Genomic DNA, 23,693 nt, shown 5'->3' on the forward strand with positions numbered 1-23,693 from the left:
CTGCCACCTGGGTGTTTCCAGGGCAACAGGAGGATATGCCCCTCAGCAAATTCAGGCAGAAGTAGGACCACTGATCTGGAAGCTCTAGCACAGCAGTCCCCAACCTTTTTGGCACCAGGGACCAGTTTCATGGAAGATAAGTTTTCCACAGATTGGAGTGGGGAGGGCAAGGCATGGTTACAGGATGCTTAAAGCACATTACATTTATTGTGCAGTTTGTTTCTATTATTATTACATTGTGACATACAATGAAATAATTGTAACACTCACCATAATTTAGAATCGGGGGAACCCTGAGCTTGTTTTCCTGCAACTAGATGGTCCCTTCTGGGGATGATGGGAGACAGTGACAGATCATCAGGCATTTGATTCTCATAAGGAGAACACAGCCTGGATCCCTCACATGCACAGTTCCCAATAGGGTTGTGCTCCTATGAGAATCTAATGCTGCCTTTTTATCCATGAGACAGGAGGCAGAGCTCAGGCAGTAATGCGAGTAATGGGGATTGGCTGTAAATACAGATGAAACTTTGCTCGCTCACCTACTGCTCACCTCATGCTGTATGGCCTGGTTCCTAACAGGCCACGCAGTACTGGTCAGTGGCCCGGGCGTGGGGACTCCTGCTCTAGCAGGCATGGCTTTCCTGGCTACCAGTAGTAGGGGTCAGTGGGGACACCTGCCCTGCCGTCCAGATGCTTCTTGGGATAACAGGAAGCTGCGTCCACTGGTTGAATTGGCAGAGAAGCAATACCTCTGGGCCAGAAGCTCTAGCAGGCATTGTTTGTACCAGTGGTGGGGGTGGGTGCAGGGGCCAGCTGAATTTGGGACAAGGTGGGACTCCTGGGCCAAGGAGCTGGCACCAAGCCCCATCCAGCAAGGGGGTATGGAGCAAACTTACTATTCCCAGGCACTGTAACTAAAGCCTCTGTTGGGGCCATGGTGACAGTGCTGATCTGCTAAGGGACCCAAGGCTTGTACAGGTCCCCTTGAACTTGAGAGGTGCCCCTGTAAAATGTCCAGGTGGCTTTCTGCATCAGTCTAGAAGCATGGTAGGATGGTGTATGAGGGATCAGGGGAATTCTTCCATTCCCAGTCTTGCATAGTTCCTGTGGAGAGAATGAATCTCCCTGGGGGCTGTCACTCACTCACTCTTTCCCATGTTGGAGAGGTTCACCTGGCTCCACACTGAGCCCAGACAGACTGGTGCCCAGTTTCATTCCTCTCTGCTCTCCGTGTCCCCTGGCTGCCTCAATGAATCCATGTGGTTTCTTAGATGATCGGCCTGCGGGGTCAGTGATCACTAGCCCTTTTTTTTCCTCTCCATGACAGTGGTGCACATTAGCTGCTTCAAGTCCGCCATCTTGCCTGCCTGGAGTGTATTTTAAAATCTCTGATCCTTCAATTTCTGTGTGGAGTCAATTATTTAGAACTCAAAATACAAACATGACAAAAATGAACAAAATTCCTCCTGTTGATCTTTTCCAAACTTGGTGTCTTTTAAAATATCTTTTAAGTGGTGTGTTTAAAAATATCTTTTAAAGTTCTGTCAGCCAGGCATGGTGGCTCACACTTTAATTCCAACACCTTGGGAGGCTGAAGTCAGAGGGTCACTTGAGGCAAGGAGTTTGAGACCATCGTGGGCACCATAGAGAGATACTGTCTCTACAAAAAATTAAAACATTAGCTGGGCATGATGGCACATGTCTGTAGTTGTAGCTACTTGGGAGACTGAGGCAGGGCATGATGGCACATGTCTGTAGTTGTAGCTACTTGGGAGACTGAGGCAGGAGGATTGCCTGAGCCCAGGAGATTGAGGCTACAGTGCGCCGTGATAGCATCACTGTATTCCAGCCTGAGCAACCGAGTGAGACCCTGTCTCAAAAACAAAACAAAATAATGTTGTTATACTTACACAAAAGATGTTTTATTTCCTTATGTGCTTCTTATCCCAGGACATTATTTTTTAGTAAGATTATTCCTCCTATAAATGCACCTGTTTTTCACATACACTAATAACATACATTTTATGAGTGATTTTTGTTGTACATTTATAGGAAACAAAGCTTAGGTACTACTGCATTGGCATGTTAGTAGGAAAGGTGTTGGAATCGGTTCATTCTGGATATTTAGTGATTGGAGAAATAATAGCATTTAAGACCTCTGATGAGATATTATTATACCCCAACTCTTCAGAGTGTATTGAAATTCTAAGAGTTAAAGGTCAAGTGGAGGAAAAGAAGCCTCGTAAGGAAACTGAGAATGTGTATCTAAAGAGAGTGCAGGGGCTTATCATTGAAACAAAACAAAATTGAGTCACAGTAGAAAGAGGACCATATTTCAAAATCACAGTCCTATTATTTAAGTATATTGGAGAAAGGGTAAGTACACCAAGTAATTATCTGCACAGAGAAATATTCATAGTGGAAGAAATTCCCTAGGAAAACAATCATAACAGTAATCCACCAATATCTTTAAAAAAATTATTGAGGAAGGTGAGCATAATGGAGTTGTTGAGTTTAAGAGTACACAAAACTTCTCCAAGTGGTGAAATGTTGAATCAGTGAAAATATATCCGGAAAGAAAAAAGTAGCTGATGACTTTGTAGGGTCAAGTGTAAGATAATAATAGTAGCATGAACAGTAACCGCATCCTATGTGCCAGGCACTGAGCCAGGTGTTTAATGCACCTTAGCTCTAATCTTTACTGACACTCTTGAAGGTTCAGGGTGCTCGGTCCATAAGCACAGAGTTTTGGAGTCTGACAGCTGGGTTATTGTTGTGACTCCACCACTGCCTGTTCTTGGGGGCTAGGCCGGATCTTGATATGTCTTGCCTCTGATTCTCACAGGTCTACTCTCCCATCTCTACTTCTGAAGCTCTACTCAGCATATACCTCCTTGGATCAGGTACTCTTTTATTTCAAGGAACCAGATCTGAGACTGGACTGCATCAACAAATAGCTCCTTGTAAATCTTGATCTCTGACCTCTGGTACTGGGTACCCCAGTTCTGGCTCTGTTCTTATTATTCTCACCAAATTTTAGTGAATTTCCTCTTACCTAGGTACTGTCTCCCATTGCTTCTAGGATGTGTTCCATGTCCTCCAGGAACTAATGATGAGAAGGAACTAAAGGTTCGATTTTTAAAAATGGGTCAGATCCAGGTAGTCAGATAATTCAGGAAGGAAGAGAAAGTTAAGTAAGGCAAGGTCAGGAGTGTTGGATAACATCTTCAGTAGGAGCCCAGCATGTGCTTGGCCCCAGACCAAGGATATCGTTTAAAGTACAGAGTGTAGATGTAAAATAACACAGTTTCTGTTCTTTGACCTCTGCACTCTTATGCATCAGTAGCATATAGAGGGCTCAGGATCCACAGGTGTGTAACGGTAGCCGGAAGAAACATTCAGACGTCTGCAGAGGCACACTGCTTCTATGTGGGGCAGGAGCAGAGGAGCTTAGGTTAATGGAAAGGTCTTACTAGATTGTACAGCAAATCTCCAGGCAATCATGAAAACCCATGCTTTCTATGTGCCTTGGAAAATATTATTCAATGAACATTTAATATTTCATTATTGTTATAGTTAGGATTTCAGTTTGAAGGCAGAACCAGATTTTGATGTAGAGATGAGTGTTGATGTAGTTAATTTTTAATGTGCTCTATTATTATTTTTAGACAAGAGGACTGTCTTTCATGATAGTGTTTTTATTCTTTTGACAATGTAAGGGCTATTCACTCATTCAGCAAGTAACATTATTGTCAAATATGTGCTGTACACTATGTTTGTGCTGGGAGGAGAGAGATAAGTAAGTTTCAATTCCTGACATCAAGAAACCCTAAAATAGAGCAAACAGAACTTAGAATATAGTAGAATTATCTTTAGATGCAGTACACTGTTAGGATGGCATGATGCGTGTCAGTACTGAATGTCATGGGATTAAAGGATGACTCATTGATTTTATGGGTTTGGGAGGGTTAAGAAACCTCCACAGAAAAGGTTATTCTTGAAATGTGCCTGGAAAGTGAGTAAATGTCTGAGTAAACAAGGACTGAGACACTCCAGGCCAAAGAATGCAGATGAACAGACACAAAAATATAAGAATTGGGGCACAGAGAAAAAACTGCAATTTGAGAAAAAAAAAAAAAAAACTCTTACGACATGGTGGATGGATAAAAAGAATGTTAGACTGGAGGCGGAGAGAGCCTGAGAGTCTGATTTCTATGAGACTGAATGAGGCAATAGCCACAAGGTTGAAAACAAGGAGATCAATTGGAAAAATGATTTTGAAAAGGCAGCGTTAATAGGACTTGGTTGTAAGTTGGAATGAAGAAGAGGGAGGAGTCTAAGATGATACCCAGATTCTCAGCTGAGATAACTGGGTAGATAGTGGGCCATTCACTCAGATGAGGAAAGTTCAGAAGAGGAGCAAACATAGAGTAGAGATTGGAGATGGGTTTGAAACGTCTGTGTTTAATCCAGGCAGTAATATAGGTACTTGGAGATTACAGGAGAGGTCTGACCTAGGGGCATGAATTTGAGTGATACTGATATGTAGGCATTAACCGAAGATGTAGAAATGGATAAGATAACATCGGAGAATGTTAATATTGGAAATAAAGACAGTATCCCTGGCAATTACCAACAGTAAAGGACTAGGGAGGAGGGGGATCTGGCAAGTAGAAGGAGTGGCAATATTAATAGCATGGGACTGAAGAGAGTCATTCTCTGTTAAGCAAAGGAAGAATTATTCCAAGCAGAGAGATAACAGTATGGTCAGTTGATGCAGAGAAGCCAAGATTCTGAATAAAAAGAGAGTGGTAAATTAGGATGCCAAAGATGGCTTTTACCAGAGCAGTATCACAAGAGTAGTAAGAGCAGAATCTTGACGGCAGTTCACTGAAGAGGCAATAATGGAAGAAAGACTAATCTTTGGAGGAGCTTGCTGAGAAGAGATGGAGATAGCTAGTGGAGAATTAAAAGCCAATGAGTGTGTATTTTGAAATAGGAAACTGAGCTTGTTTACACTTTTGAGAAGGAGCCTATGGAGAGGGCAAGATGTTGAAATATAGGAGAAAGAAGAAATAACATTTGAAGCAAAGTATTTGAGGACGTGGGAGGAAATGGATTCAGGAACCCAGGTGGAGAGGCTAGCTTAGAACAAGAAAGATTCTTCTTTGAAACTTGCTGGAAGAAGGTGACATTTGGCATAACCACAGTTCTGCCAAGCATGCTCCAAAACATCCTTCAGACATTCTCTTCCTTATGTTTTATTAGGATAGATGAAATCATCTGAATGTTTTCTTCAGGTTTTCATTCTTCCTCTGATATTTAATCAAACATGGGTGCTTGTTTATTAGTTGTGTTTTCATGTTTTTGATTTTTTTGAAGATGCAGTCTTTCTGGTACAAGCATTTGCAAATTAAGAGTTATTAAATCCATAAGAGCTGAAAAACCCTGATTGCCAGCCTTAATTACCAGCTTTAATTCTCTCGGTTGTGTGAATGTTGATGTCACAAGGCAAATTCCAAATGTTTGCTTACGGAAGTTCTTCTGACACAGTGTTTAAGAACTGCAAAAACTGAAGCTACTTTCCTTATGTAATATCCTCTGAAGTTTCCCTGAAAATAAAACCTTTAGTTTCTGGTTACCTACAGCCTGTCTCTCCTTTCTTTCCTGCCTCTCTCCCTCTTGCTCTCCCTTCCTACCTTCATCTTGTTCTTTTCTTCCTTCCTCCCAGCATTTTATTCGGTGCCACCATGCACCAGGCCCTGGAAACATAGCAGTGGAACATCAGACATGGCCGTGTTCCTTTTGGAGCTTGTATTCCAGTGGAGGAGATGGAGAATAAATAAATACCCCAAAATATAAACACAATGATTATAATTTGTGTTGTAAAGTGCTGTAAAATAAATAAAGATAATTCTGTGGTAGAGAATGAGGTATGTGTAAGGGGTCAGGCTTCTTTATATAAGGTGGCCAAGGGATGTTTCTCTAAGGAACATTTACTATCCAAACAGAAGATGAAGAAGCAACTATGCAAAGAATAAGGAAAGAGTGTTCTTAGAAAAGGGAACAAGTCTGGCCGGGTCTAGGAATTATAGAGAGGCCAGTGTGGCTGCATCCCAGGGAGCAAGGGGTTGAATAGGCTAAGAGAAAAGGTTTTGTGGGGCCTTGCAGAGTTTTGGGTTATATTCCAAATGCTCTGGGAAGTAAATGATTTTTTTTTCTTACATAGGAAGTTATATAAATCTACATATACTTTTAAAAGAGTACTTGACTGCTGGATGAAGAGTAGATTGGAGAGGGACGCATAAGAAGCAGAGAGATCAGTCAGACATGGAATGGATTAGTCCAGGTGAGAGATGATGGTGGCTCAAACTAGGGTAATGGCAGAGGAGATAGAGACAGTGGAGAGTATCCTAAGTATATTTTGGAGGTAGAACTGACTGATGGACTGAAGGCAGAAGGATTGTGAATGTGGGTAAGGAAAGGATCAGGGTTGACTTGTATGTTTCTGGCTTGTGAAACTGAATGTCCTTTACCGTGATTGGGAACACCAGGAAAAGAACAGTTCTGGGAGGTGCAGATGGAGAAGCAGCAAAAGATCTGTCCTGGATTTGTTAAATCTGAGATACCTATGAAACATCCAAATGGAGATATCAAATAAGCAGTTGGATATATATGTCTGGTTCCTAGACCTTTTAAATATAAATTTGGATGTCACAAAAAATAGAAAGTATATGAAGGCACAGGAATGACTTGGGGGAAAGTGTATAAAAAAAGAGAAGAGAAGCTCTGGGACATTTAGAGGTCAAGTATTGGAGAAGGAGATGGTGATGGTGACTGAAAAGAAATAGTCAGTGAGACAGGAGGAAACGAAGCCAAAGCCATGCAAGAAGAGTGTGTCAAGAAAAAGAAGTACCTTTCTATGTGGAAAGGTGAGAGAAGTTGCTTAAGATGAGGACAGAAAAGTGCCCACTGAATTTTCAACACAAAGATTGTTGATGAACTTGACAAAAATAGTTTCCATGGAATATGGAAGCCATATTGGAGTAGGTTGATAAACACTATAACACTTCTTATTTTAGATTTTATTTGTCTTGTCAAAGATCATGATGAGAGCTAACTCATAAATATGTAAAGACATGATTTTACCATTTTAGGAATATTCCTAGGAGCTAATAATGTCCTTGTGGTTTTCACATAGATCTCTTCTCTGACTACAACCAGCTCTCAACTTTTTCACTAAATTCAGATTCAGTACTAGTTACATTTTATGAATGATTTAAGTAAATTGACTGATAATATTGGCTGGTGATAACAAATCAAGTAGAGTGATCTTCCCTTTGAACATACAGATTAAAATGTAAGTTTCCATGAGAACAGAAGTAGAATGTAAGATTAATATGGGCGAATTCAGAAGATATTGAAATCCATATCTCTAGCCCTTATTCTTACATGTATCAGACCCATACTTCTACCTTGAACCCCCTGCCTGAATGACCCAGAATCAACTCAAATTCAACACAGTCTACCGTGGAAATTATTATGTGATTCCCCCAATTGCTCATCTTTCTCATGCAATTGACCAAACTAGGAACTAGAAAATGATCCTAGATTTCTCACTGTGCTCTGCTTATTACAAATCACAGATTTCTCCCTTTCTATGTTGTAAATAATTCAATAGAGCAATATAACATTGCCTATTTCTTCTTTTATACCCTCATTATTTCTTGCTTTAATTGTGGCAGCAATCTCCCAACTCGTACTACTACCACAAGTCTTAACCCTCTCCAATCAGCTTTCTATATAGTCACCAACATTATGTTTTAAAAACACTAATGTGCAACATGGAGACTATGTTTGACCTTGACAAGTACAGTTTTAATGAAACGGTAGCAACAAGAGCCACAAGGACTGGGTTGGTGAATTGTCTTATTCTACTTCTTTAGAACCTGATATGACATTGGCAATAACATAGAGACCAAATGCATTTAAGTTTTATACTCTATCTCCATTTTATTTTTCAAGACTTGATTCCCTGCTCTGTATCTTATCTTTTCTACATTTGTATATAGCTGAAATTCTACACTTTTGCTATGCTGAAGTCATTTTTTTTCCCAGAACATTTTATGTTTCTCACACCCTCATGTTACCTTTTCCCGAAATGCCCTCCATCCTTTTTCCATCTTATTCTTTAGGGTGCAGTTTAAATACCATCTCCATCAACATCTCCCATAGTGTATTGTTGCAATTTTCATCTGGTTGTGTTGTCATTACAGGAGATACCAGTTGCTATTTTAAAGTAAGAAAAACAGGGTTGGGGGAGGGATTCCTGTGGTTTCTACTCTGCCTTACTCTTAAGATAAAAACTTTGCTAACCCCATTTGAAGGAAGCGAGTCATTATCTCGGGGTCCCATTGCAGTTGTTTATTTGTCTACTTCCCTTGCAATATATATCTGAGCTTCTTAATGGCAGGGTCAGTGTCTTATTAATTTTTGTATTCCCAGCACTTAGCTCATAGAAGACACAAATAGATGTAGAATAAATCACATTTAAATGAATACATAGGTGATCCCTAAGGATTAGCTTTGTTTGTGCATGGCAAGGGATAAAAAGGAGGCAAGTAGATCAATGAATTCTAATAAGCATTGTTGTGCAGTTGTATTTTGAAAGATACAACAAGGTGTCTAATAATATGAGGAAGTGATGGTTTCTCACACTAGTTAAATTTCACTGTTGACCTAGTTTTTGCTGAAGAGCACGTGCGGTTTTAGGGCTTACGAGTCAAGTATAGCTCAGCAGTTTTAAAGACTTGAAGAAGAGTCCTGTAAAAGACTGTGTCTATTCAGCTTACTATGGGAATAATCATTCTCTTAATCATATGTTTTAAGGTCTTTTAAAACAGATACCACTTAGAAATTGTGTGTGTGTGTGTGTGTGTGTATGTTGGTGGGGGTTGAGTTTTAGCAAAGCTTTTATTCACCAAAAGAAGACTGGCTGTGTAGTATTCCTGGTGTATATGCACCATATTTTCTTTATCCATTTCAGAACTGATGGGCACCTGGGTTGATTCCATGTCTCTGCTACTGAGAATAGCACTGTGATGAACAAATGGGTTCATGTGTCTTTTGGTAGAATGACTTATTTTCCTTTGGGTATATATCCAGTAATGGGATTGCTGGATGGAATGGTAGTTCAACTCTTAGCTCTTTGGGAAATCTCCAAACTGCTTCCAACAGTGGCTGGACTAATTTAAATTCTCACACACACTGTATAAGAATTTCCCTTTATCTATAGCCTCACTAGCATCTGCTGTTTTTAGATGTTTTGGACTTTTTTAAACAAAGGTCTTCATAACTGTTATGAGCTGGTATCTGATTGTGGTTTTGATGTATATTTCCCTGATGATTAGTGATGATGAGCATTTTTTCATATAAACATGCGAAAAATGTTGACTGAACCGGGAACTATATAAATTGACTAATAATATTGGTCACAATAAAAGCAAGAAATGATGAGGGTATGCAAGAAGAAATTGGCAATATTATATTGCTTTATCGAATTATTTACAACATATAAAGGAGATAAATGTGTGATTAAAAAAAAAGGAGGATAGTAAGAAACCTAGAATCATTTTATATTTGGCTGCTTGTATGTCTTCTTTTGAGAAGTGTCTGTTCATGTCTGTTGCCTGTCTTTTAGTGGGGTTATACTATACAGTCATAAAAAAGAATAAAATCTTGTCCTTTGCAGCAACATGGATGCTGGAGGCCATTGTCCTAAGCAAACTAACGCAGAAACAGAAAACCAAATATTGCATGTTCTCACTTATAAATGAAAGCTAGCTGGGCATGGACGCTCACGCCTGTAATCCCAGCATTTTGGGAGGGCGAGGGGGGCGGATCACCTGAGTTCAGGAGTTCGAAACCAGCTTGGCAAGCATCGTGAAACCCTATCTCTACTAAAAATACAAAAATTAGCCAGGTGTGATGGCACACACTTGTAGTTCCAGTTACTTGGGAGACTGAGGCAGGAGAATCACTTGAACCCGGGAGGTGGAGGTTATAGTGAGCCAAGATCATGCCACTGCTCTCCAACCTGGGCAGCAGAGAGAGACTCTATCTCAATAAATAAATAAATAAATAAATAAATAAATAAATAAATAAAACAAATAAATAAAGGGAGCTAAACCTCGAGTACACAGGGACATAAAGATGAGAATAATAGACGCTGGGGAATACAAGAGAGGGAAAGGAAGGAGTGAGAGAAGGGCTCAAAAACAAACTATTATGTACTATCCTCACTACTTGGGAGACAGATTCATTTGTACTCCAAACCTCGGTATTCTGCAGTATGCCTTTGTAACAAACCTGCACATGTGCTCTCTGAACCTATAATTAAACTTGAAAACCAATAACAAAAAAGATGATTGGCTAAAATTCCTGGACTTGGTTGTTTCATAATTGGTAAAATGAAAAATCACATAGCTCAGAAATCAACTAGACAAAAAATGTGTTTTTAAAAGTTATTATTTAGCAATAATCACTACAATTTATAAGTGCTTATCATAGATCTGCCACTATACCTTCTGTTGTGGAGGGAACTAGATAAATTTGCTATAAAAGCATATAAAATTTTAAACGCCTTTGCAAACTTACTGAAGTATTAAAAACACAAAGAGACACTTCAAAAAAGTAATATAAATGGTGATGAGGCAAGCTTACCATATTTGGAAACAAATTTTAAAATGCAGTATTGAAAACTATATAATACTTACATTATCATAGGCAACTGGATTAGAGAAACACAATATATAGAGACAGATACCATTGTATATGAGAATTTAATACATAATGAAAAAAGTGTTATAAAGCAGTGGAGAAAAAATTGAGTATTCAATAAATGGTGCAACAATTGGTATTGTTGCTTTATGAAAACAATCCATTTGTTTTTCAGCTTGCCCTATACACAACAAAAGTACATTTCAGATAGAAAAGGGTTAAATATAAAGTCAAGCCACAAATAATCTAAAAGAAACTAGAATTTACTCTTTATAGTGTTCTTCTGGAAGGGGAGTGGGGGGCTTTCTAAGTTTAGAAACAAAAGGAGCACCAAGGAAAGGATCAGTACTTTGTCTTATTTGTATAGATGAAAGTTTTGCACAGCCCCTTTAAAAAGACAGAAACCTAAATCCAACCTAAATAAACTGGCAAACAATAGAGTAAGATAAAGCGTTTTAAGCAAATTTAAGAAACAAAAGTGTGATATCGTTGCTCTAGGAGAAATACATACAAATCTCTCTCTAAAAAAAAACTTTGCACATGTACAAAAGAAATAAGGCTAATAAGTAAACATGGGAAAATATTTATTTTCATTAGCAAGCAAAGAAATATAAATTAAAACAATATTGAAAAACTATTTTTGCATATCAAAATAGCACACATTCAAATTAATGAAAATATTTAGTGATGAAGATGGTGTGGTGAATAAAAACACTCTTACATTATTGGTGTTTATAGAAATTGTTTTATGAAACTTATTTAGTAATCTTCATTATACCTAAAATAAGGGTCATACTCTTTGATTCACAACTCCACTTTTAGGAATCTATCCAAAGGAATTAACACTAAAACACCAAAACAATTATTATGGGAAAAGATGTATATCAGTGTTTATATTGGTTTTCTGTTGCTGTAATGAATTATAATAAACTTGGTGGCTTAAAACAATAGAAATTTATTCTCTCACAATTTTGGGGTCCAAAAATCCAAAATCAGTAACACCAGGGCCAGGCGTGGTGGCTCACGCCTTCTAATCCCAGCACTTTGGGAGGCCAAGGTTGGCGAATCATTTGAGGTCAGGAGTTTGAGACCAGCCTGGCCAACATGGCAAAAGCCTATCTCTACTAAAAGTACAAAAATTAGCAGGGCATGATGGCATGCACCTGCAATCCCAGCTACTCGGGAGGCTGGGGCACAAGAATATCTTGAACCCTGGGGGTGGAGTTTGCAGTGAACCGAGATCGCATCACTATACTTCAGCCTGGGTGACAGAGACAGACTCCAATTCAAAAAAAAAAAAAAAAAGAACAAAGAAATCAATATCGCTGGGCTGAAATCAAGGTTCGGCAGGGCTTTGGTCCCTCTGGAGTCTGCAGCAGGGAGAATCTAGAATCTTCCGACTTCTGGTGGCTCCTGGTATTCTCTGGCTTGTGTCTGCATCATTCCAATCTCTACCTTTGTGGTCTTGTGGCTTTCTTCTCTTCTGTCTGTAGTCAAGTCTCCCCCTATTTCTCTCTTAGAAGGATACTTGTAATTGCATTTAGGGCCCATCTGGATAATCCAGGATAATCTTCCCATCTCAAGATCCTTAATTGAATCACATCTACAAAGAACCCTTTTCCACAAGGTAACATTTCCAGTTCAAGAGATTAGAATCAAGGACATCATACCTGCCCTCAAAGAGCTTACAGTTTGATGGGGAAGCCAGATGATAAATCAGTAATTGCAGTTCACAGCAAAGACATTAAGGGAACCTGATTTTTAGAGTGTTTTGAAAGGGAGGCTATTACATGCCATCTGCAATTTAAATGATAAGTAGGAGCTGGCTAAGGGATAGCATAGGGAGGAAGAACACCACTCACACTGAAATTTGAATTCTTACGCATAATGCACTCTCTTATTTTTGGATCTTTGTTCCTTGGTGCCTTTACAGGTGCTGTTATCCCTTCATGCAACACCTTGCTAACTCCTTCTTATTCCTCAGGTTTTAGCCTACAGGGTGATGCTTCTCTATGCAGTAAAGCTTCTCCCAAGCCTGCCCCCATGGCACTCTGTACTTCCCCGTCACAACCCTTACACTCCTCTCTAACTGCCAACTTATTTATTCATATCCTCTACTAATTTGTTAGTTCCGTGAGATCATTATTTATGTCTGTCTTGGTTATTTTTAAGTCTTAGTTTCCTATCTCTTAATAGAGTACCTGGCACCTAGCTGATGCCGGTAAATACTTGTTGAGTGATTGAATGAGTGAGTGTAAAAATGAACTTCCAATTGAGCAGGATTTACTTACCAAGACTCCTTTTTACATTGAAATTCCATTAAATATGCAATTTATCAAATCAGGCCAAGCACCAGATTTGACATAGGTCAGATGGATGCAGGTTCAAGGTTTGTTTTTTCATTTCCAGTTGTGGCTATGTGTCACCTCACATCCCTCAGTCTTATTTTTGGTTTTCTTTGGTCTGTAACATTCAGGGCTTGGACAAAAGTACCTCTAAGATTGCTTTTTGCCAAAACCATGTCTTTGTTCATGGATCTCTCTGCGTTTGCCTTTTCTCCTCTTGTCTCCCTTGGAGAACTCCTGATGCCCCCTTAAGGCACAGCTCAACATCTGCTTCTCTTAACTCCTCCCCCAAAGCTGTTAGGACTCCCCACTCCTCACCAGAACACTTTGCAGATATCATTATTGTAGTATGCACCACATTGTTTCATGATTGTTTATGTGTTTCCTATCTCACTTCCCTTTCCACCACTTTACTTCCAACTAGAATGGCAGTTTTGTGAAACAGATATCATGTTTTCAGGTTTTAAATCCCTTTGTATCTTTACTATGAGTGCAATTTCTGCAACAATTAACAGTGAATACAGCCAGGCACTGTGGCTCACGCCTGTAGTCCCAGCACTTTGGGAGGCTGAGGCGGGTGGATCACCTGAGGTCAGGAGTTCGAGACCAGGTTGGCCAACATGGTGAAACCCCGTCTCTACTAAAAATACAAAAATTAGTCAGGCATGGTAATCCCAGTTACTTGGGAGGCTGAGGCAGGAGAATCGCTTGAACCCGGGAGGCGGAGGTTTCAGTGAGCTGAGATTGTGCCACTGCACTCCAGCCTGGGTGACAGAGCAAGACCCCATCTCCAAAACAAACAAACAAAACAGTGAATGCAACTGAATTAATTATTCTTCCTTTTTTTTTCATGTTACATATGAGCATTTTAGAATATGGGGTAGGAAGAGGAGAAGAGTGATGTCAATATTAGGGCAAGTCAGTAGCATCTGGGTACCAGCAGTGCAGTGTAATCTTACAGCTTACGGAACTGCTTTCTTCAGCTATGTAAGTTCAGTCCAAATGGTTACTCTGTTTAAATATAATTCTCAGTACATTATAAGCAATAGATGGTTTTGGCTGGCATTGCTCAGAGCAGGCAAAGAAGGCGTAGCTTACCTCTTAGTAGGAAGTAGCAGGTATTAGCCTTTTTGAGCTACCTGGATCCATTTGATAATTTACTCATAGTAAATTGCTTAAATAGAACCTTAGTGGCCTAGAAAGTTAGCACATCTGCCTGAAAGTAAGCTATTTACTCTCTTCTAAGTTATTGGATTAGTCCTTAATGGCCTCTTTAAATCTTAATGACTTCCTCTGAATGTGGAATGGGTAGTCTTTTATGGTATTCTAACTAAGCATTTCAAATCAAATCACATATATTTGTTGAGCTCTGTGAAAAGCATGGTGCTTAGCTGTGGGGCATACAAAGATGAATAACAGTTGCTATCATTGAGGAGGGTACTATCTTACTGGGTACACAAGACCGATGTATGATAAGTTAAATAATAATACATGATTTAAATAACAATTTGAGGGACTTACAGAAAAGATTTTATGAAGCAGCAAATGATTAATTGGTAGATTAATTATTCAACTTACATATAGTAGGCACTCCAGAGAGCTGGGAGAACCCTTCAGATTACGTAAAGTTTATGAAGAAGAAAGTATTTGAGATAGGTCTTCAGGAATATCTGATAAGGAAGAAGAAATTTGTGTTATTTGGGGACATGATGGAAATGACCTGTTACCTGGTGAGATAGGTAACACTGTCAGGAAGTGGTAGGCGGTGGTATCAAACAGACTAATTTTCAGGAGGGAATTCTGTCTGAAACATAGTACCTAGAAGGAAACAAACAGCCAACAACATGTGTCATGACCTAGGCAAGAAGTCAATATCAAGAGATTCAGCATACAGTTTGCTGCATGGTAGCTCATTCCTATAATCCAGCCCTTTGGGAGGCTGAGGTGGGGGGGACTGCTTGAGCCCATGTTTGAGACCAGCCCAGGCAACATAGTGAGACCCCATCTCTACAAACAAATTAACTGAGCATGGTGGCATATGCCTGTGGTCCTAGCTACTCAGGAGGCTGAGGTGGGAGGATTGTTTAAGTCTGGGAGGTTAAGACTGTGGTGAGCCGTGATCACGCCACTGCACTCCAGCCTGGGTGATAGAATAAGACCTTGTCTCAAAAAAAAAAAAAAAAAAAAATTCCAACATAAAGGAGAAAGGTATCAAAATAATTGGTTGTTCGTAAGAAATTGTTAATTATAGTAATACTGGCAAACAGCAGCAACAATGGTGGCAGCAGCAATCAGGAAGTTTTTTTTTTTTTTTAATTTACCATCTTTACCATTTTTAAGTGTACAGTTCAGTGGCAATAAATACATTTATATCATTTTGTTCACCTTCATCCCCAATCAACAATTTTTTAGTGTTTTCTAAGTGCCAGGCATTTATATATTATCTTATTTCACATATTAATTCTTCTAACTAAGAAGAATTTATAGGTTAGGTACTATTATAATTCCCATTTTATAGATAAGGATATTGAGACATCAGTCCACAAATAGATGGTACTAACCAATTAAACAGCATAAGAAAGTTCTGCCCACAAATGGTACCAGTATGTGGGCAAAGGCTGTCTTGGCAAACTTTTAGTCCTGAGAATTGAACAAGAGTTGTTAGAAGACAGGTTGATTCACAAGGGCTTTAAGTCAGTGTACATCTCCAAGTACTCATTGAATCATGAATTTCAGCTGCAACCATTCAGTGGCATTGGTACCACTTAGTCTAGAGTGACCAGGTACTTTATATGGACTCTATTTCTGCCTGCTCTGGCCTTCTAGCTCTGAGATCTCTGCCTTGATTCCTGTGTCCAGCTTTTTTTTTTCTTTTTTTAGACAAGAGTCTCGCTCTTTCGCCCAGGCCAGACTGCAGTGGCGCTATCTCGGCTCACTGCAAGCTCCGCCTCCCGGGTTCACGTCATTCTCCTGCCTCTAATTTTTTGTATTTTTAGTAGAGATGGAGTTTCACTATGTTAGCCAGGATGGTCTTGATCTCCTGACCTTGTGATCCGCCCGCCTCGGCCTCCCAAAGTGCTGGGATTACAGGCGTGAGCCACCATGCCTGACCCTGCCTCCAGCTTTTGCATTGGTCTTTGAACCTAGTGTCTTCAGTCTTAAAACTTGGTATTCCCTAGTGGACTTTGTCTTGACTATTGTCTTGATTCTCAGCTGGATTATCTTTAGGGGGAAGTTCTAGTTTCCATTCCAACACCCAGACCCGGTCCTGTAGGACTCAACAGTGTCCTCACCCAATATTCTACACAAGTCAACCTTAGTTCAGCTTGTGAGCTCCCTCCTCACTATTCCTCTAAGTAGGGATAGGGTGGGTGAGTGTATGCATTGGTTCAGACATGAACAGAATTTGGCCCATGTTTGGAAATCAATGAGTTTGATTAGAGGAGAGTTCTTCAGGGGAAGAGAGGAATACAAGCCTTGTACAGTCCTTTGGGATGAAGACAGGGAGAGCCTTTTATTTTAAAATACTTAAAATGTGGCATTTCTAGAAGTGACTTTTATTTAATGCAAAGATAATTATAAAACCAATACAGCAATGTGTCCTAGATGCTCCAACTCTGGGCTACATCTGCAAAATTGAAATCATAGATGGGTTCTATATTAGATAGATTTTTTTTCTTTCCAGTTTCAAGGAATGTATACAACCTCAGGATAGCTTAGATTTGTGTTTCTTAAGGGCTGATTTATTGCACTATCAGGCTCAAATATGTAAAATGAAGATTCCTAGGTCATGGCCCACATCCTCTGGATCAGAACTTCTTCAGGGTTTCAGGTAGTAGATTTTTAATTCACATCCTAGGTGATTGTTATCTACACCAAATTTTTACTGAGAGGAAGACTAAGAAACACAACAGCCAAACAAGCTGGTCTCACAGAAAACTGTAAGGACTTTGTGATTCAGTGTTTCTGGCAATGGGTTTTCTCTCTTTAGTACTATTGTTACTTCTCTTAGTATGCCATCAGTGTAATGACTCTGCTTTTTAATTTTCAGTCACAACCTTTGAGCTCACAAAACTACCATTCTCTACTCTCCTACTGGCTACGTCCTGATTTCTGCTTATTGTGGTTTCTCTCACCTTGCAGATTCTCCTGCCTCATGGCTTGGGCCTCCTGCCGTTTTCTGGCTTTCTGACCACTTGGCTTTTCCACCCAACAGATGGTTTTGTTGTTGTCTGGGTAAAAGTTAGAACATAAGTTGGTTTTAAACCACAGATTAGAAGATCTTTGCACAAGATAATGCTCATGATTTTTATATGATTTTATTTTCTATCCTCATGAATAATTTTAATATTTTCAGGATTATAGAAGAGATAAAACTGTGGTTTATGTATCTCAAATTATATAGTTAAAAACAACATATTCTATGTTTTCCTTATTTTTCTCCTACCTTCCTCTAATGGTACCCATGTCCTGCATTTAAACTCTCCAAGAAAGATAACCTAATTTGCTTAGTTGGTCACTTTCTCAAGTAGAGTAGCCCTGTTGGCAGAGGTCTCATGCCATTTCACAGGTTACTGGCCAGCCTTGAGTCAAGCACCCATCCCTGGTCCAGTTAACTGTGGTCAGAGTAGTAAGGTCATGTGGTCAGCTCTCCTTAAAAAACAGAAACCATGGAACAGTCAAGCATTTAGGACACAAAACCTTCCTCTCTATTATATAGCCACATTTGTAGTTGGCGATTTGGGGCTTTGGGATTAGCCCATTGTAAAATATAATCTGATACATCATCACCTGCCTCAGGTGTCTGGAGTCACTTGAGGATGGATCTAAATATGCACAAAACCCACATCCTCCTGCCCCACTGGGTATTTGTTACTGTGGCCTTACAGTAGAAATGCAGATAGGACTGGGCATATTCCAAGCGTACACACTGATGCTACTCTATTCCAGAGAGGCTAGGTGTATAATAAAGATTCATGAACCTTTATTTCATGTGCTAACTAAAAACAAGACAGTAAAGTCAGTTGAGGGATTCTATAGATATCACAAAATCACAGTCCTAGAGCTTCTTTAGACCAGGGAATCAATTACCTGCTGGGTTCCTTGAGAAACCATGCATTGTTATTTACAGAAGGATATCAATTGTTATGGTCTGCGCTTTAAAGAACATGAAGCACTGGCCGGCACGGTGGCTCAAGCCTGTAATCCCAGCACTTTGGGAGGCCGAGGCGGGCGGATCACAAGGTCAGGAGATCGAGACCATCCTGGCTAACACGGTGAAACCCCGTCTCTACTAAAAAAATACAAAAACCTAGCCAGGCGAGGTGGTGGGCGTCTGTAGTCCCAGCTACTCGGGAGGCTGAGGCAGGAGAATGGCGTGAACCCGGGAGGCAGAGCTTGCAGTGAGCTGAGATCCGGCCACTGCACTCCAGTCTGGGCAACAAAGCGAAACTCTGTCTCAACAAAAAATAAAAAATAAAAAATAAAAAGAACATGAAGCACTGATTTACAGGCACCTGTTTTCTCACAGTGGATATGAAATGCTGGTATTCACTGTGTTCATGAGACAGGAAAAATTATTCAACATATGTCATGATGGTCATCTTACAGGAAAATCTAAATGAATAGTTATTTTTCCGAACACTAACTGTTAAACATATTACATGGATCATGAAACTCCAGTTCAAAAAGTATTGCTCCTTGCAAAGAGAAGATTCAAAGTTTATAGTCTATAAAGTCTTTTCTACTGGCATTATTGTGAACATATACTATATATATAGAAGAAGTTCCCAACCATTCATTTAACAAATATTTATTGAGAGTCTGTTGTGTTCCAGACGCTACCCTAGCTAGGGGCAAGAAAAAGTCACTGTCTTCATGGAGCTTACCTTTCAGTGGAGGAGCCCAGAAACAAATAAGGTGATTTCAAAGAGCAGGAAGGGGCCCAAGAAAATAGATCAGAGTAATGGGCTAAAGAGTAAGGGAAGATGGGGTGGAATATGTAAACTAGGATGGCCAGAAAAGGATGCTCCAAGGAGATAAGATTGGAGCTGAGACCTGAATGAACAGCAACAGAACACTTATTTAATGCTAGTGAGAGGTACATGAATACTACACTTTGGTGTAATATAAGGAGAGTTGAAGACACACGTGTCCTATGACTCAGGAGTTCCTCACCCAGATATACACTCAACAGAAATGCTCACAAGTGTGTGCCAAGAATTATGTACAAGAATTACCTGTCTCCTTATGTAGTTAGTAATGGTGCTCACATTTGTGCCAATATCACGGTGCTCAACACTGAGGATGTGGAGTTGGAATGTGTTGTGTATTTCAGACTGCTGCTGATTTACTGAGAAAGTTATTGCTCCAAAGAATTTCATGTGAGCTGTCTCAACAACCCAAATGTCCATCAACAATAGAATGCATATGAAAATTATGTTATTGTATACAGTGGAATACTTTATAGCAATGAAAATGAATGAATTACATTTATGTCCTCATAGTGGATAAATCTCAAAAACACAATGTAAAGTGCGAGGAGCCAGACACAACAGAATACATGATGTATAATTTCATTTATGTAAAGCTCAAAAAGGAAGCAAAACTAAACTCCAGGGTTTAGGAAATGCAAGCCTGGGTGGTCAATCTAAGAACAAGCAGGGTGGTGATTAGCGTGTAAGTCAGGATAGTACTTACCTCTGCAGGGAGGGGAGTTTAATGTTTGGAAGTGGACAGGTAGTTCTTGCATTGCTATAAGGAAATACCTGAGACTGAGTAATTTATCCTCACTATTGCAAGGGCAGTACCAAGAGGGATGGTGCTAAACCATTCGTGAGAAATCTGCCCCCAAGTTCCAATCACCTGCCACCAGGCTCCACTTCCAACACTGGGGATTGCATTTCAATATGTGATTTGGGTGGGGACACACACCCAAACTGTATCAGAGGCTTTTAGGTACTGACAGTGTCTACTGACCTGCAGAATAATCCCCCATCCTGCTAGCATCTTCTGACCCTGGTTATACCTAGCTAGGTCTTTCCTTTCTGACACTTTGTTGAACTCCACATTGTTACTTTGTGCCACAGAAGAAAAAAATTCATAAAAGCACCACCCATGTTGTATTAGTCAGGGTTCTGTAGAGGGACAGAAGTAATAGGATAGATGTATATATGAATGGGGAGTTTATTAGGATAATTGACTCACACGATCAGAAGGTGAAGTCCCATGATTGGCCAGCTGCAAGCTGAGAAGCAAGGAAGCCTATCAGAGTCCCAAAACCTTAAAAGTAGTGAAGCTGATAACGCAGGCTTCAGTCTGTGGCTGAAAGCATGAGAGCCCCTTGGCAAATCACTGGTGTAAATCCAAGAGTTCAGAAGCGGAATAACTTGAAGTCTGATGTTCGAGGGCAGGAAGCATCCAGCACAGGAGAAAAATGGAGGCCACAAGGCTCAGCAAGTCAAGTCCTTCCAACTTCTGCCTGCTTTATTCTAGCTGCGTTGTCAGCTGATTAGATGGTGCCCACCCAGATTGAGGGTTGGTGTATCTCTCCCAGTCTGCTGACTCAAATGTTAATCTCCTTTGGCATCACCTTTACAGACACACCCAGCAACAGTACTTTGCATTGTTCAGTCCAATCAAGTTGACACTCAGTATTGACCATCACCCATGTATAATTTGTATACTGCTTGTCCAATAAAATAAAAGCAAAGTCAATGCTTATACTTCAAAATGTAGAAAATGAAAGAAAACATTTATGAAGAAGAAATTTTAAAAATTAATGACATCTTTATGTTGTGTTTATATCATTTAAATTATTAAACACAAATATCATTTTTATCTGCAGTAGAAAAAAATTTATGTTTTATTAAATTACTACTTGCTACTTCATTACTGTTTACCTGTGAAAGACGATGAGTGATTTTTTTTCTTAAACCATATTAGAAGGTGTTCTAGCTATCAGATTATCATAGGTATAGAAAATAATATTTTACATAAAAGCCTTTATACTGAGAATGCCTTGAGGCACTTTACAGAGTAAACATTGGTAGTGAATAACCTTGAGCAAATTTTGCCTTTGTTAATGCATAGAAAACTCTATACGTATCAAATAAGGAAATGCTGGTGAGAATGCAAGGCTTTTGTAATTATTAATATTTATTTCCAAGACTACTAGGGACACATATATAATAAAATACCTTGCTGAAATACTAAAGGTCAACAATCATAAAAAAAGATTTACCTGTCTACTGATCTACTTGGTAATGATGATCACATTTCTGCTAACATCATGATGCTCACTACCAAGGCTGGGACTTGCAGATGTGTTGTACAATGTGACTGACAACTATTGATTTCCTGAATAACTTAATGCTCAATCCACTATTAGGCAGGGAACTGCCAAGGTGCAGAACAACCTCACTGCAAAGGAAAGCCTTGCATGTTTTTTTCTCTGTTTTGCTATAAAATTTGTCATTTCCTTTTTCCTATGTATGTGTGTGTATGTGCACACATCTCTTCTCCAAAAATGCATTGTATCTGTTAATTAGAGTTTATTACCTAAAGTGATCCAATCTATTATCAGCCCTTAGTCGCACTTGGTCTCTTTCTGGCACCTTAAACGTGGAACTTGAAGATTGCTAAAACAAGGAAGAATTAAATTGTGTTAGGAATCCAGGGACCCTCTAGGACAGAAGCGTCCAAATTCAATGTTATACAAATCTACTAAGGCAGCCTGCTTGTCATGTGTAAGGCTCAATGGCAAGGTAGGCATAAACAGTTCAGCGATAGGCTGGCGCAGTGGCTCACACCTGTAATCCCAGCACTTTGGGAGGCCGAGGTGGGCAGATCACCTGAGGTCAGAAGTTCAAGACCAGCTGGGCAACATGGTGAAACCCCGTCTCTACTAAAACTACAAAAATTAGCCTGGCATGATGGTGTATGCCTGTAATCCCAGCTACTCCGAGGCTGAGACATGAGAACTGCTTGAACCTGGGAGGCAGAGGTTGCAGCGAGCCGAGATGGCACCACTACACTACACCCTGGGCAACAGACTCTGTCTCAAAAAATAAATTAAAAAAAAAATAAAAACCTTCAGTGATAAAATTCTGAGATAAAAGTACCATAAATGTTAGAAAAACTTAAGATTTTTAAAGCCAACCAGAGTGTGGCTTGGGCAAAAGTTAGATGATTAAAGGTCAAGGGTTTTTCTGGGGTCTGTGAGGCAGTAGGCATGAGAACCCATCTACCTGCATCCAGGTGGCAGTCTTGAGTTCTGAGGAAGTGTCTGAGTGACTGATTCTAAGAACTAGGATGCCAGGAACCTAGGCCAGAGAAGGATCTTCCTCTCTCACTCCACAAGAAGTAGTGCAGTTCAGCCAGGAGTCTCTACCACAGGAGTGGTTCAGTCCGACTCTCTGCTTTAGGTTGGACCAGCAGAGTTTATGTCCTTAGAACAGCAGGCGCAGAAACAAATGGAGGGTTTCTTCATTTCTTCAGATAGCCTTGGGAACGGCCTTCTCCTAGGGTGCTGTTCTGGGAAGTGTGGACCCAGAATAGCAGCATCAGCGTCACCTGGAAACTTGATAAAAGTATGTGTTCTTAGGACCCACTCCACACCCACTCAATCAGTCTCTGAGAGTGGGGATGAGCAATTTGTATTTTGTCAAGTCTTCTGAGTCACTCTGATGCAGGCTAAAGTTTGAGAACTGCTATCCTAGAACAACCAGCCCTCAATAGAGGTGGTGGACTCCTTCAGCTGCACAGCTCTAAGGTGAGAGTCCACCGGACTGGCCCGTTAGTCTCCACAAGTGGTAACTTTGAGCTTAAGTACAAATGGCAGCATCAGCAATTAGTGACAAGTCAGGGGCCAGCGATATCTACATAATGGTGGCAAAAGCAGCATGATTTTGTTTGTTTGTTTGTTTTGAGATGGTCTCACTCTGTCGCCCAGGCTGGAATGCAGTGGCACAATCTTGGCTTACTGCAATCTTCATCTCCTGAGTTCAAGTGATTCCCCTGCCTCAGTCTCCTGAGTAGCTGGGACTACAGGCATGTGTCACCATGCCCTGCTAATTTTTTTTCATTTAAACTTTTTCTTTTTAATTCTTAGTGGAGACAGGATTTTGCCATGTTGCCTAAGCTGGTCTCAAACTCCTGAGCTCAGGCAATTTGCCTGCCTTGTCCTCTCAAAGTGCCAGGATTACAGGCGTGAACCACTATGCCTGGCCAAAAGCAGCATAATATTAACTTCTGAAGAAGCCCAGCCTTCATTACTGCTGAGCTTCCACCCATCTCAAGGGAGCTTCTAATGAATTCTGGCCTCAATGGAATTTGAGAGTAGATTGATTGGAGCTTTGGACTCCAGAAAGCAGTGTGGGGGCTTTTTGAATATTCAAGAGAGATGGACCCAGTGGGAAGAGAGGTGGACGTAAGAGGAGGAGAGGTGGACCCAGGAGGAAGAGAGGTTGAATGAACTCTTTGTATTCTGTGATGGGGGCTCCAGTGTTGCATGGGGCATTGCAATGGGGGCTTTCATTTGCACCTAAAACTACAAGGAGGGATACT

The sequence above is a fragment of the Macaca fascicularis genome, chromosome 8 (genome assembly GCF_037993035.2).
Source record: "Macaca fascicularis isolate 582-1 chromosome 8, T2T-MFA8v1.1".
NCBI lineage: Eukaryota > Metazoa > Chordata > Mammalia > Primates > Cercopithecidae > Macaca > Macaca fascicularis.